A 12,403-nucleotide genomic window follows, 5' to 3' on the forward strand; every position below is an offset into this window, starting at 1 on the left:
GACATAGAGAGACACAGAGAGAGACAGAGAGAGACTGGAGATAAACAGGTAGAGACAGAGTTAGAGACAGAGAGAGACCGAGACAGACAATGAGAGAGAGAGAGAGAGACATAGAAAGACACAGAGAGAGACAGAGAGAGACACAGTGAGAGACAGAGACATAGAGAGACATAGATAGAGAGACAGAGACACAAAGAGACTCATAGAGATACACAGAGAGACACAGAGAGAGACAGAGACAGAGTGAAAGAGACTGAGACATACAGAGAGAGAAACAGAGAGAGACCGAGACATACAGAGAGAGAGACATAGAGAGACAGAGAGAGACACAGAGAGAGACAAACAAAGACAGAGAGAGAGACAGACAGAGAGACAGAGATACAGAGACAGAGACACAGAGAAACACATAGAGAGACACAGAGAGAGACAGAGACAAAGAGAGAGACAGAGACAGAGTGAGAGAGACTGAGAGAGACAGAGAGACAAACAGAGAGCGACAGAGACTAAGAGAGAGACAGAGAGACAGAGATAGACACAGAGAGAGACAGAAAGAGAGACAGAGAGAGTGATAGACACAGAGAGAGACACAGAGAGAGATAGAGAGAGAGTTAGACAGAGAGGGACAAAGAGAGAGACAGAGAGAGAAAGAGAGAGACAGAGAGAGAGATAGACAGAGACAGAGAGAGACAGAGAGAGAAAGAGACAAAGAGAGAGATAGATAGAGACATAGACAGACTGAGAGAGACTGAGAGATAGAGAAAGACAATGAGAGACAGAGGGAGACACAGAGGGAGACAGAGACAGAGAGAAACAGAGATAGAAAGACAGAGACACAGAGATACACAAGAGAGACACAGAGAGAGACAGAGACAAAGAGAGAGACAGAGACAGAGTGAGAGTGACTGAGAGAGACAGAGAGACCGACAGAGAGAAACAGAGACAAATACAAAAACAGAGAGAGATAGAGATAGAGACAGAGAGAGACAGAGAGAGAGACAGAGAGAGTGATAGAGAGACACAGAGAGAGACACAGGGAGAGATAGAGAGGTAGAGAGAGAGAGACAAAAAGAGAGACAGAGAGAGACAGAGAGAGAGACAGAGAGAGACACAGAGAGAGACAGAGAGAGACAGAGAGAGAGACAGAGAAGACAGAGAGAGACACAGAGAGAGACAGAGAGAGACAGAGAGAGATGAGAGAGACAGACAGAGACAGAGAGAGACAGAGATAGAGACAGCGAGAGACAGAGAGAGAGACAGAGAGAGACATAGAGAGAAAGAGAGAGACAGAGATAGAGAAAGAGATAGACAGATACAGAGACAGAGAGAGACACACAGAGAGACAGAGAGAGACACAGAGAGACTGAGAGACAGAGATAGAGACTGAGAGAGACAGAGAGATACAGAGAGGGAGGGAGACATAGGGAGACAAAGAGAGACAGAGAGAGAGACACATGAAACAGATAGAGACAGAGAGACACAGAGAGAGACATAGAGAGACAGGAGATAAACAGGGAGAGACAGAGTTAGAGACAGAGAGAGACCGAGAGAGACAATGAGAGACAGAGAGAAACAGAGAGAGACAATGAGAGACAGAGAGAGACAGAGAAAAACACAGAGTGAGACAGAGAGAGACACAGAGAGAGACACAGAGAGAGACAGAGACATAGAGAGACAGAGATAGAGAGACAGAGACACAAAGAGACTCATAGAGATACACAGAGAGACACAGAGAGAGACAGAGACAGAGTGAAAGAGACTGAGACATACAGAGAGAGAAACAGAGAGAGACAGAGACATACAGAGAGAGAGACATAGAGAGACAGAGAGAGACACAGAGAGAGACAAAGAAAGACAGAGAGAGAGACCGACAGAGAGACAGAGATACAGAGACAGAGACACAGAGAAACACATAGAGAGACACAGAGAGAGACAAAGACAAAGAGAGAGACAGAGACAGAGTGAGAGAGACTGAGAGAGACAGAGAGACAAACAGAGAGCGACAGAGACTAAGAGAGAGACAGAGAGAGACAGATATATAAACAGAGAGAGACAGAAAGAGAGACAGAGAGAGTGATAGACACAGAGAGAGACACAGAGAGAGATAGAGAGAGAGATAGACAGAGAGGGACAAAGAGAGAGACAGAGAGAGACAAAGAGAGAGACAGAGAGAGACAGAGACAAAGTGAGAAAGACTGAGAGACAGAGAGAGACAGAGAGACAGAGAGAGACACAGAGGGAGACAGAGAGAGACAGATAGAGACAGAGAGACAGAGAAAGAGAGATAGAGAGACAGAGACACAGAGATACACAAGAGAGACACAGAGAGAGACAGAGACAAAGAGAGAGACAGAGACAGAGTTAGAGTGACTGAGAGAGACAGAGAGACCGACAGAGAGAAACAGAGACAAATACAGAAACAGAGAGAGATAGAGATAGAGACAGAGAGAGACAGAGAGAGAGACAGAGAGAATGATAGAGAGACACAGAGAAAGACACAGAGAGAGATAGAGAGAGAGGTAGACAAAGAGAGACAAAGAGAGAGACAGAGAGAGACAGAGAGAGAGACAGAGAAGACAGAGAGACAGAGAGAGAGACAGAGAGAGACAGAGAGAGACTGAGAGAGACAGAGATAGAGACTGAGAGAGACAGAGAGAGAGACAGAGAGACAGAGAGAGACAGAGAGAGACACAGAGAGAGACAGAGATAATCAGAGAGAGACAGAGTTAGACAGAGAGAGAGACATAGATATAGAAAAGAGACAAAGAGGGAGAGACAAAGAGAGACAGAGAAAGACAGAGAGAGACAGAGAGAGAGACGGAGAGAGACAGGGAGAGACACAGAGAGAGACAGATATAGAGACAGAGAGAGACAGAGAAAGACACAGAGAGAAACACAGAGAGACAGAGAGAGAGACAGAGAGACAGAGAGAGACAAAGAGAGCAGAGAGAGACAGAGAGAGACAGAGAGAGAGACAGAGAGAGAGACAGAAAGAGACAGATAGAGACAGAGTGAGACAAAGAAAGACACAGAGAGAGACAGAGAGATATATATAGAGAGACAGAAAGAGACAGAAACAGACAGAGAGACAGAGAGAATCAGAGAGAGACAGAGAGAGAGACAGAGAGAGACAGAGAGAGACACAGAGAGAGACACAGAGAAACACAGAGAGAGACACAGAGAGAGACAGAGAGAGACTGTAGCAGACAGAGAGAGACAGTGAGAGACAGAGAGATACACAAAGAGAGATAGAGAGAGACACAGAGAGAGACAGAGAGAGAGACAGAGAGAGACAGAGAGAAACAGAGAGAGACACACAGAGAGATAGAGACAGAGATAGAGACAGAGAGAGACAGAGAGAGAGAAAGAGAGACACTGAGAGAGACAGAGATAGAGACAGAGAGAGATGGGGAGAGACACTGGGAGAAACAGAGAGAGACAGAGAGAGAGAGACAGAGAGAGACGAGAGAGACAGAGAGAGACAGAGAGAGACTGAGAGAGAGAGAGAGACAGAGAGAGACAGAGAGAGTAAGAGATAGAGACAGAGAGAGATAGAGAGACAGAGACAGAGAGAGAAACTGAGAGAGACAGAAAGAGAGAGAGACTGAGAGAGACAGAGAGAGACAGAGATAGAGATAGAGAGAAAGAAATACAGAGAGACACAGAGAGAGACAGAGAGAGACACAGAGAGAGAGACAGAGAGAGAGATACAGAGAGAGAGACAGAGAGAGACAGAGAGAGAGAGAGACAGAGACAGACAAAGAGAGACAGAGAGAGTCAAAGAGAAACACAGAGAGATAGAGAGAGACAGAGAGAGACAGAGAGAGAGAGAGACACAGAGAGAGAGACAGAGAGATACAGAGAGAGACAGAGAGAGACAGAGAGATTCACAGAGAGTGACAGAGAGAGAGAGACAGGGAGAGACGATAGAGACAGAGAGAGACAGAGAGAGAGATAGAGAGAGACAGAGAGATACAGAGAGAGACAGAGAGAGAGACAGAGAGAGACAGAAGGAGAGAGAGAGACAGAGAGAGAGATAGAGACAGAGAGAAACAGAGAGAGAGACAGAGAGAGAAACAGAGAGAGACAGAGAGAGAGACAGAGAGAGACAGAGAGAGAGACAGAGAGTGACAGATATAGACAGAGAGAGACACATAGAGAGAAAAAGAGAGAGACAGAGAGACAGAGAGAGACAGAGACAGAGTTAGAGAGACTGAGAGAGACAGAGAGCGAGACCGAGAGAGACATACAGAGAGAGACATAGAGAGACAGAGAGAGACACAGAGAGAGACAGAGAGAGAGACAGATAGAGACAAATAGAGAAACAGAGAGAGACAGAGAGAGACAGAAAAGAGACAGAGAGAGAGAGACAGAGAGAGACAGAGAGATTCACAGAGAGTGACAGATAGAGAGAGAGACAGAGAGAGACGAGAGAGACAGAGAGAGACAAAGAGAGACACATAGAGAGATAGAGAGAGACAGAGAGAGACAGAGAGAGAGACAGAGAGAGAGACAGAGAGATACAGAGAGAGACAGAGAGAGAGACAGAGAGAGACAGAAGGAGAGAGAGAGACAGAGAGAGAGATAGAGACAGAGAGAAACAGAGAGAGAGACAGAGAGAGAAACAAAGAGAGACAGAGAGAGAGACAGAGAGAGACAGAGAGAGACAGAGAGTGAGAGAGATAGACAGAGAGAGACACATAGAGAGAAAAAGTGAGAGACAGAGAGACAGAGAGAGACAGAGACAGAGTTAGAGAGACTGAGAGAGACAGAGAGCGAGACAGAGAGAGACATACAGAGAGAGACATAGAGAGACAGAGAGAGACACAGAGAGAGACAGAGAGAGAGACAGATAGAGACAAAGAGAGAAACAGAGAGAGAGACAGAGAGAGACAGAAAGAGACAGAGAGAGAAAGAGACCGAGAGAGAGACAGAGAGAGACAGAAAAGAGACAGAGAGAGAGAGACAGAGAGAGACAGAGAGAGACAGAGAGATTCACAGAGAGTGACAGATAGAGAGAGAGACAGAGAGAGACGAGAGAGACAGAGAGAGAAAAAGAGAGACACATAGAGAGATAGAGAGATACAGAGAGAGACACACAGAGAGAGAGAGACAGAGAGAGAGACAGAGAGATACAGAGAGAGACAGAGAGAGAGACAGAGAGAGACAGAAGGAGAGATAGAGACAGAGAGAGATAGAGACAGAGAGAAACAGAGAGAGAGACAGAGAGAGACACAGAGAGAGACAGAGAGAGACAGAGAGAGACAGAGAGAGAGAGATACAAGAAAGAGAGACAGAGGGAGACAGAGAGCGATACAGAGAGAGAGACAGAGAGAGACAGAGAGAGACAGAGAGACAGAGAGAGACAGAGATAAACAGAGATAAAGAGAGAGACACAGAGAGAGACAGAGAGAGACAGAGAGAGACACAGAGAGAGACAGAGAGAGAGACAGATAGAGACAGAGACAGACAGAGAGATACAGAAAGAGACAGAGAGAGAGACAGACAGAGACAGAGATAGACAGAGAGAGATACAGAGAGAGACACAGAGAGACACAGAGGTAGAGACAGAGAAAAAAAAGAGAGAGACAAAGAGAGAGACAGAGAGACTGAGAAGGACAGAAAAGAGACAGAGAGAGAGACAGAGAGAGAAACACAGAGACACAGAGAGAGACAGAGAGAGAGACAGAGAGAGACGTGAGAGACAGAGAGAGACAGAGAGAGACAGAGAGAGTCACAGAGAGCAAAAGAGAGAGACAGAGAGTTACACAAAGAGAGCATAGAGATACAGAGAGACAAAGAGAGAAGAGAGACAGAGAGAGACACAGTGAGAAACAGAGAGAGACAGAGAGAGTGAGACAGAGAGAGACACAAAGAGAGACAGAGAAAGAAAGAGAGAGACAGAGAAAGACAGAGAAGGACAGATAGAGAGAAAGAAAAGGAGACAGACACAGAGAGAGAGAGACAGAGTGAGAGAGACTGAGAGAGACAGAGAGATACTGAGAGAGACAAAGAGAGACAGAGAGAGACAGAAAAGAGACAAAGGGGAGAGACAGAGAAAGACAGAGAGAGACAGAGAGACAAAGAGAGAGACAGAGGGAGAAACAGAGACAGAGAGAGACAGAGAGAGAAACAGAGAGAGACAGAGAGAGACACAGAGAGAGACAGAGATAGAGAGAGACACAGGGAGACACAGAGAGAGACAGAGAGGGACTGAGAGAGAGACAGGGAGAGACAGAGGGAGACAGATAAAGAGACAGAGAGAGACAGAGAGAGAGACAGAGAAAGAGACAGAGAGACAGAGAGAGAGACAGAGAAAGAGACAGAGAGAGACACAGAGAGAGAAAGATAGAGACAGAGCAAGAGACAGAGAGAGAGAGAGAGACAGAGAGAGACAAAGAGAGAAACAGAGAGAAAGACAGAGACAGAGAGAGACAGAGAGAGATACAGAGAGAGACACAGAGATAGACAGAGGGAGAGACAGAGAAAGAGAAAGAGAGAGACAGAGAGAGACAGAAAAGAGACAGAGAGAGACAGAGAGAGACAGAGAGAGACAGATAGAGAGACAGAGACACAGAGAGAGACAGAGAGAGAGACAGAGAGAGACGAGAGAGACAGAGAGAGACAGAGAGAGAGAGAAAGAGACACAGAGAGAGACAGAGAGAGACAGAGAGAGTAAGAGATAGACACAGAGAGATACAGAGAGAGAGACAGAGAGACACAAAGAAAGAAACAGAGAAAGATGGAGAGAGACAGAGAGAGAGACAGAGAGAGACACATAGAGACACAGAGAGAGACAGAGAGAGACACAGAGAGAGACAGAGAGAGAGATACAGAGAGACAGAGAGAGACAGAGAGAGAGAGACTGAGAGAGACCGAGAGAGACAGAGATAGACAGAGATAGAGAGAAAGAGACACAGAGAGAGACAGAGAGAGACAGAGAGAGTAAGAGATAGAGACAGAGAGAGACAGAGAGAGAGACAGAGAGAGAAACAGAGAGAGACAGAGAGAGAGAGACTGAGAGAGACAGAGAGAGGCAGAGATAGACATAGATAGAGAGAAAGAGACACAGAGAGACACAGAGAGAGACAGAGAGAGACACAGAGAGAGACAGAAAGAGAGATACAGAGAGAGAGACAGAGAGAGACAGAGAGAGAGACAGAGAGAGACAGAGAGAGACAGAGAGAGACACACAGAGAGACAGAGAGAGACAGAGAGACTGAGAGAGACTGAGATAGAGACTGAGAGAGACAGAGAGATACAGAGAGGGAGGGAGACAGAGAGAGACAAAGAGAGACAGAGAGAGAGACACATGAAACAGATAGAGACATAGAGAGACACAGAGAGAGACAGAGAGAGACTGGAGATAAACAGGGAGAGACAGAGTTAGAGACAGAGAGAGACCGAGACAGACAATGAGAGACAGAGAGAGACAGAGAAAGACACAGAGAGAGACAGAGAGAGACACAGAGAGAGACAGAGACATAGAGAGACAGAGATAGAGAGACAGAGACACAAAGAGACTCATAGAGATACACAGAGAGAAACAGAGAGAGACAGAGACAGAGTGAAAGAGACTGAGACATACAGAGAGAGAAACAGAGAGAGACAGAGACATACAGAGAGAGAGACATAGAGAGACAGAGAGAGAGACAAACAAAGACAGAGAGAGAGACAGACAGAGAGACAGAGATACAGAGACAGAGACACAGAGAAACACATAGAGAGACACAGAGAGAGACAAAGACAAAGAGAGAGACAGAGACAGAGTGAGAGATACTGAAAGAGACAGAGAGACAAACAGAGAGCGACAGAGACTAAGAGAGAGACAGAGAGAGACAGAAATATAAACAGAGAGAGACAGAAAGAGAGACAGAGAGAGTGATAGACACAGAGAGAGACACAGAGAGAGATAGAGAGAGAGTTAGACAGAGAGGGACAAAGAGAGAGACAGAGAGAGACAAAGAGAGAGACAGAGAGAGACAGAGACAAAGTGAGAGAGACTGAGAGACAGAGAGAGACAGAGAGAGACAGAGAAAGAGAGATAGAGACAGAGACACAGAGATACACAAGAGAGACACAGAGAGAGACAGAGACAAAGAGAGAGACAGAGACAGAGTGAGAGTGACTGAGAGAGACAGAGAGACCGACAGAGAGAAACAGAGACAAATACAGAAACAGAGAGAGATAGAGATAGAGACAGAGAGAGACAGAGAGAGAGACAGAGAGAGTGATAGAGAGACACAGAGAGAGACACAGAGAGAGATAGAGAGAGAGGTAGACAAAGAGAGACAAAGAGAGAGACAGAGAGAGACAGAGAGAGAGACAGGGAAGACAGAGAGAGACAGAGAGAGAGACAGAGAGAGACAGAGAGAGACTGAGAGAGACAGAGATAGAGACTGAGAGAGACAGAGAGAGAAACAGAGAGACAGAGAGAGACACAGAGAGACACAGAGAGAGACAGAGATAATCAGAGAGAGACAGAGATAGACAGAGAGAGAGACATAGATACAGAAAAGAGACAAAGAGGGAGAGACAAAGAGAGACAGAGAAAGACAGAGAGAGACAGAGAGAGAGATGGAGAGAGACAGAGAAAGACACAGAGAGAAACACAGAGAGACAGAGAGAGAGACAGAGAGACAGAGAGAGACAGAGATAACAGAGACATACAGAGAGAGACAAAGAGAGCAGAGAGAGACAGAGAGAGACAGAGAGAGAGACAGAGAGAGACAGAAAGGGACAGAGACAGAGTGAGACAAAGAAAGACACAGAGAGAGACAGAGAGATATATAGAGAGAGACAGAAAGAGACAGAAACAGACAGAGAGACAGAGAGAGTCAGAGAGAGGCAGAGAGACAGAGAGAGACAGAGAGAGACACAGAGAGAGACACAGAGAAACACAGAGAGAGACAGAGAGAGACACAGAGAGAGACATGGAGAGACACAGAGAGACACAGAGAGAGACAGAGAGAGACTGTAGCAGACAGAGAGAGACAGTGAGAGACAGAGAGAGACACAAAGAGAGATAGAGAGAGACACAGAGAGAGACAGAGAGAGAGACAGAGAGAGACAGAGAGAGACACACAGAGAGAGAGACAGAGATAGAGACAGAGAGAGACAGAGAGAGAGAAAGAGAGACACTGAGAGAGACAGCGATAGAGACAGAGAGAGACGGGGAGAGACACTGGGAGAAACAGAGAGAGACACAGAGAGAGAGACAGAGAGAGACAGAAATAGAGACAGAGAGAGACAGAGAGAGAGACAGAGACAAAGAGAATGACTGAGAAATACAGAGAGAAACACAGAGAGAGAGACAGAGAGAGACAAAGAGAGAAACAGAGAGAAAGACAGAGACAGAGAGAGACAGAGAGAGATACAGAGAGAGACACAGAGATAGACAGAGGGAGAGACAGAGAAAGAGAAAGAGGGAGACAGAGAGAGAGACAGAGAGAGACAGAAAAGAGACAGAGAGAGAGACACATGAAACAGATAGAGACAGAGAGACACAGAGAGAGACATAGAGAGACAGGAGATAAACAGGGAGAGACAGAGTTAGAGACAGAGAGAGACCGAGAGAGACAATGAGAGACAGAGAGAAACAGAGAGAGACAATGAGAGACAGAGAGAGACAGAGAAAAACACAGAGTGAGACAGAGAGAGACACAGAGAGAGACACAGAGAGAGACAGAGACATAGAGAGACAGAGATAGAGAGACAGAGACACAAAGAGACTCATAGAGATACACAGAGAGACACAGAGAGAGACAGAGACAGAGTGAAAGAGACTGAGACATACAGAGAGAGAAACAGAGAGAGACAGAGACATACAGAGAGAGAGACATAGAGAGACAGAGAGAGACACAGAGAGAGACAAAGAAAGACAGAGAGAGAGACCGACAGAGAGACAGAGATACAGAGAAAGAGACACAGAGAAACACATAGAGAGACACAGAGAGAGACAAAGACAAAGAGAGAGACAGAGACAGAGTGAGAGAGACTGAGAGACAGAGCGAGTCAGAGAGACAGAGAGAGACAATGAGAGACAGAGAGAGACACAGAGGGAGAGAGAGAGAGACAGAGAGAGACAGAAAAGAGACAGAGAGAGACAGAGAGAGACAGAGAGAGACAGATAGAGAGACAGAGAGAGACACAGAGAGAGACAGAGAGAGAGACAGAGAGAGACGAGAGAGACAGAGAGAGACAGAGAGAGACAGAGAGAGAGAGAAAGAGACACAGAGAGATACATAGAGAGACATAGAGAGTAAGAGATAGAGACAGAGAGAGACAGAGAGAGAGACTGAGAGAGACAGAGAGAGACAGAGATAGACAGAGATAGAGAGAAAGAGACACAGAGAGACAGAGAGAGACAGAGAGAGTAAGAGATAGAGACAGAGAGAGATAATGAGAGACAGAGAGAGAAACAGAGAGAGACAGAGAGAGAGACTGAGAGAGACAGAGAGAGACAGAGATAGACAGAGATAGAGAGAAAGAGACACAGAGAGACACAGAGAGAGACAGAGAGAGACACAGAGAGAGACAGAGAGAGAGATACAGAGAGAGAGACAGAGAGAGACAGAGAGAGAGACAGAGAGAGACAGAGAGAGACATAGAGAGAGACACACAGAGAGACAGAGAGAGACAGAGAGAGACTGAGAGAGACTGAGATAGAGACTGAGAGAGACAGAGAGATACAGAGAGGGAGGGAGACAGAGAGAGACAAAGAGAGACAGAGAGAGATACTCATGAAACAGATAGAGACATAGAGAGACACAGAGAGAGACAGAGAGAGACTGGAGATAAACAGGTAGAGACAGAGTTAGAGACAGAGAGAGACCGAGACAGACAATGAGAGAGAGAGAGAGAGACATAGAAAGACACAGAGAGAGACAGAGAGAGACACAGTGAGAGACAGAGACATAGAGAGACATAGATAGAGAGACAGAGACACAAAGAGACTCATAGAGATACACAGAGAGACACAGAGAGAGACAGAGACAGAGTGAAAGAGACTGAGACATACAGAGAGAGAAACAGAGAGAGACCGAGACATACAGAGAGAGAGACATAGAGAGACAGAGAGAGACACAGAGAGAGACAAACAAAGACAGAGAGAGAGACAGACAGAGAGACAGAGATACAGAGACAGAGACACAGAGAAACACATAGAGAGACACAGAGAGAGACAGAGACAAAGAGAGAGACAGAGACAGAGTGAGAGAGACTGAGAGAGACAGAGAGACAAACAGAGAGCGACAGAGACTAAGAGAGAGACAGAGAGACAGAGATAGACACAGAGAGAGACAGAAAGAGAGACAGAGAGAGTGATAGACACAGAGAGAGACACAGAGAGAGATAGAGAGAGAGTTAGACAGAGAGGGACAAAGAGAGAGACAGAGAGAGAAAGAGAGAGACAGAGAGAGAGATAGACAGAGACAGAGAGAGACAGAGAGAGAAAGAGACAAAGAGAGAGATAGATAGAGACATAGACAGACTGAGAGAGACTGAGAGATAGAGAAAGACAATGAGAGACAGAGGGAGACACAGAGGGAGACAGAGACAGAGAGAAACAGAGATAGAAAGACAGAGACACAGAGATACACAAGAGAGACACAGAGAGAGACAGAGACAAAGAGAGAGACAGAGACAGAGTGAGAGTGACTGAGAGAGACAGAGAGACCGACAGAGAGAAACAGAGACAAATACAAAAACAGAGAGAGATAGAGATAGAGACAGAGAGAGACAGAGAGAGAGACAGAGAGAGTGATAGAGAGACACAGAGAGAGACACAGGGAGAGATAGAGAGGTAGAGAGAGAGAGACAAAAAGAGAGACAGAGAGAGACAGAGAGAGAGACAGAGAGAGACACAGAGAGAGACAGAGAGAGACAGAGAGAGAGACAGAGAAGACAGAGAGAGACACAGAGAGAGACAGAGAGAGACAGAGAGAGATGAGAGAGACAGACAGAGACAGAGAGAGACAGAGATAGAGACAGCGAGAGACAGAGAGAGAGACAGAGAGAGACATAGAGAGAAAGAGAGAGACAGAGATAGAGAAAGAGATAGACAGATACAGAGACAGAGAGAGACACACAGAGAGACAGAGAGAGACACAGAGAGACTGAGAGACAGAGATAGAGACTGAGAGAGACAGAGAGATACAGAGAGGGAGGGAGACATAGGGAGACAAAGAGAGACAGAGAGAGAGACACATGAAACAGATAGAGACAGAGAGACACAGAGAGAGACATAGAGAGACAGGAGATAAACAGGGAGAGACAGAGTTAGAGACAGAGAGAGACCGAGAGAGACAATGAGAGACAGAGAGAAACAGAGAGAGACAATGAGAGACAGAGAGAGACAGAGAAAAACACAGAGTGAGACAGAGAGAGACACAGAGAGAGACACAGA

Source organism: Mus caroli, unplaced genomic scaffold (assembly GCF_978045245.1).
Source record: "Mus caroli unplaced genomic scaffold, Mus_caroli_1 scaffold_21, whole genome shotgun sequence".
Taxonomy (NCBI): Eukaryota; Metazoa; Chordata; class Mammalia; order Rodentia; family Muridae; genus Mus; species Mus caroli.